Genomic DNA, 5,835 nt, shown 5'->3' on the forward strand with positions numbered 1-5,835 from the left:
TTCATCTAGCACTAATATGAGGATGTGCTGCTTAAATTCAGATTTTGATGTTCCATTTTGCTGGATGGATCTGTCCCTACATCAGAGACAGCTTTTATGCCTGAGCCCCACATACCTCAGAGGAGTTGAGTTAAAAAAAGAGCCCTGAGCTCTTGTTTATGCACCAACCTCAGTCATATGCTAGAAATAGTAAGGGCTCAAGACAAAAGCCTTAAATGTCTGTTTGCTTCTGCTCATTGTAGGACCACAAACAATTCATATAACTGTTTTCTTAATCTTCTGTGAAATTCAGTTTATATTCTTTAAAGTACTGTGTTGTAGTGGGTAAGTGAATTTATTGTAAATAGTCACTGTTTTCATTTTGTCATGGTTCCTTTACTAAATATTAGTGTCATTATATAACCATTAATTCATAGCATTTTTGTATTTTATTTTTAAAAAAATGTTTCAAAAAGTTCAATTTGGACCCTTCTAAGAAACTGAACCTTAAATTATTTTCTTCTAATGTGTGCACACACTCACTGATTTATGAACCAAACAACCAACAAAAAGATCACCTACACTGTCTGAAAGAAGAAAAATCCTTCATTTGAAAGTTTTGTGCTGCCTTGAAAGGTGTCCCCCTTTTCCCCCAATATCTCTCATACTTGAAATCCAGATAAACTAATCAGGGCAAAATTGTAATGGAGTCCCAGCTTTCAGCCTTCATTTAGTTATCTGCAGCATTTCATGTACCTAGCTTCTCTCCAACTAACAGCTTGAATGCTGCTAGTATCTCAGCTGCAAGGAAGACAGACTTCCCTATCTTAACGCTTTTGGTTGAGGATGGGAGACCCATGTGCTCAAAAGGCCTAATTCTTTAAATGGTGTCTTGACTCATGGTGTACACAGGTTTCCTTTCCAGTATTTTTGGATAGGTGCACATATTTGGCTACTTCAAAAATGTTTTTCTTTCACAAGGGTTGGTTTAGTCTCTACATAAATATCTACTGAACTTAACTTTTAATTATTTTCATTTCAGTCATATGGTTTTATACACTACAGGTACTGGACACCCAGTATATTTGACATTTATTAGCTTATTTGGAAAAAAAAAAAGTCATCTGAAGCCAGTCAACTCTATATCTCCTGGGTTTTTCCTTATGTGTATTTCTCCAGGATTGTTTTTATTTTAGCCACATTGGATGTAATTGATCCATAGGTCTTAGATTTGAGGAAGAATTTCTACAAGTTACAATGCTTTTGTGACATTTAGACATTGGTTAGATTAATCCTAAACAATGCCTGTCTAAATGAATTGTTGATATTAAAGTTTTATGTTATATGGCTTCAAGAAGCATATGTATTTTGTTGGAGTTGAGGGTAGCTGCTGATGCTGCTTGTTCCCATCACTTATCTGAGCTAGGACAAATAGTAGGTTAGAATTCAGTTTGTACAAGGTTAATTCCAAAGCAAGGGATGATTCCTGGACTGGTAGAGGAGGTTTACAGTCTGCTTTTTCAAATCAGTTTGGCCCAATATCTGAAAACATTCTCTTTAGCCTTCAGAAGACATGGGTATATTTTGGAGGAGAGAGTATGCAGAAATTGTTACTTACTTTCTGTATATTCCCCATAAATGTGCACTTGTCTTCTGTTCCTTTTAGTTTGCTTTAGCAGTATTTGGAAGTGGATCTCAGCCCTTCATAACTTAGGATTTCTATTTAGATAATTTGACATCTTCAGGAGGCCATTGTTCAAATAACACCGCAAGAGCTCTGGCCAAAGCACAGACTTGTTCTGAAGTGTAGAAATGAGGAGATCTATATGAAGAAAACCAATTACAGGTAAGTACAACTTTATTTACCACTTATATCTCCCTTGATATATGTAAAATGTGACTACAGTAAGGTTTTCACATAAAACAATATAAAATAGCTTTTCAAAATAACCTTTTACTTGTCTTTCTTTTTTTCTTCCCTCTTTCCAATTTATTCCTTCTACTGTATGTTTTCATTTACCTTTTTCATCATTTTCAGTTTCTTTTGTTGCTTCAGTCAGTTTTCAATACCTTTTAAAAAAAAAAATACAGACCATGATTTTCAAAATTGGGTGAAAAGTTAGGGGCCTAAATCCATTTAGGGGCCTAATGAGTGACTTGATTTTCAAAATTGCTGAGCCTCCAGTAGCTGTCATTGATTCAGGAATTTTGAAAATATAGTTAGTTGTTAGGTTCCTAAATATGGACTTAAAAGCCAAACTTCAGGCATCTAAGGTAGGATTTTCAAAAATTGTAAGTGACGTAGGAGAATGAAAATCAATGGGATTTGTGCTACTAAGTCACTTTGGCCTTTTTAAAACTTCCAATCTGCTTGTTTAAATCTTGGCCATTTTTTCTAACATCATTTTTTTCATTTCTTTTTTCCTTCAGTCTTTCAATTCTATATCTAATTTCCTACCTTTCTCCCATATGTTTGCCATATGTATTTTCTTTCCTTTTTGATACTGTTTGATTTTTTTTTCTTCCTGCAGCACATCTCTTCTATAATTCATACTAATAGGCTCTATTCTGTCCAAAGGTGGTTGGTTGAGAGGCGAACCAAAAATGTATTCTCCCCCCCAAAAAATGATGATTGCTAGTGTTAGCTCCTCACTCAGGCAGAAGAGAAACTAACTGCAGCAATCTTCAGAAGACATCTGAAAAAGATGGGGAAGGGAAAAGATGGCCACTTCCAACTCCTGCCATATAGAGAGAGTACAGTGTGCGTGAGATGTGAGGGATCAGATCCAGCCAGCTGCAGACAGTATGAGTACCGTCTCTTCTCATAAAAATACATGCTCTCTAACTTCTGGGAGGACCTTTGGATACTTGCTCCGCTACCATCGAGGACGTCTCTCAAAGTATTGCCACTCCTGTCCTCTCTCGACAGTCAATGTCCCTGCTTTCCTTTAAACTTCTTGGATAGCGAGTTGGTGCACTATCTCAGCCCGGCCTTTAGAAAATGAAAGCCATCGAAGCCATTGTCTGCTGCTGCCCCCTTAATGGCAGAGGTCAGTCCCTCTAAGCCTCATAGGAGGAGAAAGTGCTCTCATTCACCTACCAAAGGGCTCTGCTGTCATGCTCAGGGGGCTGAACATTTTTTCCTCTTGTCAGAGGCCAAAAAGGATACCAGTAATGTCAAGCATTCTGAGGAAGAAGAAAATGGTCATCCTTTTTACAAGTGGACCTGGCTCTTGAAGAATGTGGATTCTTAATCCAGAATACATGAGCCACTTGAGTAGTGCTCCTTTGATTAAAGGTACAATATTGTATTGTCTTACAGAGAGAATTTTCACCTGACTGGCAATTTCCACTCTCGAGGAAAAGGATTAATGGTGTTTGGAAGTACCCTGAAGAGGAATCTTCTCTGCCCAGAGGTGCTAAATTTTATATTGGCTCCAAAAGGAGAAAAAGGATACCTGAAGACTCCTAATTAAAAATAAATGCATACATTGGAGGGTGATCTAAGAGATCCGGTGTTCTCTTTGAAAAGGATTCTTTTATCGTAGGCGTCAGACAGGAGAATTGAAGTAGCACTGGAGAGAGAACTATGGATTTGGGGGCAGTTCTAAATGCATTTTTGTCCCCACAACTCATAATATTTGGCTGAGGAGGTTTTATTCTCCTGTAAGAATATTCAGAACAATATTTTAAAAGAAATTTTATCCACTCCTGAGGCAATGTTGGAGAATTTTCAAAATTCTTGCTAAATCTCTAGCCAGTGGAGTGGTGGCTTGCAGAATTTTCTGGCTTTGCCTGTGGGTTCACTGAGTTTCACAATAAGCAAAAGTTTTTGTTTCTATGTTCATGGGACTTTTTGGTGACAGTCTAGATAAAGCACTTTAAAGTTTCTGACTTCCCTTTCCTCCAGCAAAGACCATATCGATTCCCAAGCTCAGTCTGATTCTGATCAAAATGCAAAAAGCTTCTTCAGAATATATTACTGAGCATAAAAGACTAAAAATTCAAGAGAAGATGCTCAATCTCAACAAATCCAAATTTTAATTTCTTGCAGTTTCCCTTCCATTCATTCCTAAGGAAGGCAACATCATGCATTCCCTTCAATCAGAGAAAGCATAACATCAGACAAATGTTCTTTCTGCTTTTTCAATCAGTTACTATATGGAATGTCTCACTTCCATTGTCCTCAGTAAATTTTCTTCACCTCATTCTTTTGACTTCCCCAAAAATACCATACACAAGCATATGCAGCGCTGCCAAGATATCTGTGCTATTCTTCCTGCCCTTTCAACTCAGGTAAAGGAAAGCCTTTTTTCTCTCTTCTACCTGGTGCTCAAGTTTTCAACTGGATTTAGTATTCAAATAGCTAAACTGCATTTGGGAGGACAAGAAATAAAAGATGGAATCTCTTTGGTCTGCAATAACCACTGAACAACAGGACAGGTGGATTTATGGCAGCCATTGATCTGCAAGACACACAGTTTCACTACCTATTAAAGCATCTCATTATAAATAACTGAAAATTGCAAACAGACTCTTCAGTACCTTGCACTCTCACCACAGCCCCGTGAATTTTCTCACATACTCTGTATTTCTGGCAGCTCTTCACTCATAAGTGGTTCAAATTCTGCCATTTTTTTTGGCCAGTTGGATCATAAAAATACAAAGGACCAAGTTCTAGTTCTAAAAGTGTGTTTCCTCCTTTATCATTGGTTTTTATCATAAATCTTTTGAGATAGGAACCATATCTTCATATATATTTACATAGACCTTTGCACAATTGGTCCCTGATCCTGATTGGACCCTCTCAGTACTATTGTAATAACAATATTAAACATAAACGGATTTTAGTCCACTTGTAAGCTCACTTTAAACACTCAGAAGGCCCATGTGTATTTGCTTCAAGAATAGATCCAGAAACTTGTCAAGGTGAAATGCATCTTATCTTGGCCTTGTATTACAGACCCTGGATTAATGATTCTTGCTTTGATTTAGACACAACAGATACCTGCTTATCCCCTCTGCTCTCACAATGGAACCAAAACACTTCATGGTCTGAAGAAGAAACTTCATTCTGGAGTGTGTCAGAAAATCTTTCGCATAGTGGATCCTACCTATTCATCTTATCAGGAGCGCCACTATTTTAATTACAGGTGCTAGTCTCCTCATATGGGGCCCAAAATAAACTAGAAGTCTGTGCAGTGTAAAGAGTTCAAAGAAACAAACATCTTCATATGAACAGACTGTAAAGGAAAGAAGCTCACCTGACACTTCTATGTTTCAAGACTCGGATTTTACAGAAACCAGTCCTAATCCATTTGGATAACTATACAGGCTAGCAACTTACTTCCTGATCAACAGTAGTAGTCCTACTCATTAAGGCATCGTTGTTCCTCTCTCAAAGCCATCCACGTGGCTTGGAAAACTCATCAGTATCAATTGACTCAGCCATTCCATCTGCATCTTGGAGAATGATGTCTCAATTCACATGAATTTCTCCAGATTATCAAGAGATGGGAAGCCCCAATGATACTTGTTTACCTCAAACAACAATTTAAAACTATGTCTATTCTACAACAGATGAAATAATCCAGTAGCACTGGGGATATATGCATGCAGTGTTCTTTGAACCAGATGGAAGAGGCAGCTCCACAAGAAGCCTCCTTTTTCTCTCTCCTTCCCACAGTACTGAGAAAAGTTCAGAGAGATTATAAAATTGATTATCGTAACCACATCTTCCTTGGCTGTTACATCAGGGACTGAGTTGCCATGGCAATCTCAATAGTCTGTCCTCACTGACATAGCTTCATAAGAGGTTGAACTTGAAGAGCCATGGTCTATCAGACTGAGTTGTCT

The sequence above is a fragment of the Lepidochelys olivacea genome, assembly GCF_965140295.1.
Source record: "Lepidochelys olivacea isolate rLepOli2 genome assembly, chromosome: 5".
Classification (NCBI taxonomy): Eukaryota; Metazoa; Chordata; order Testudines; family Cheloniidae; genus Lepidochelys; species Lepidochelys olivacea.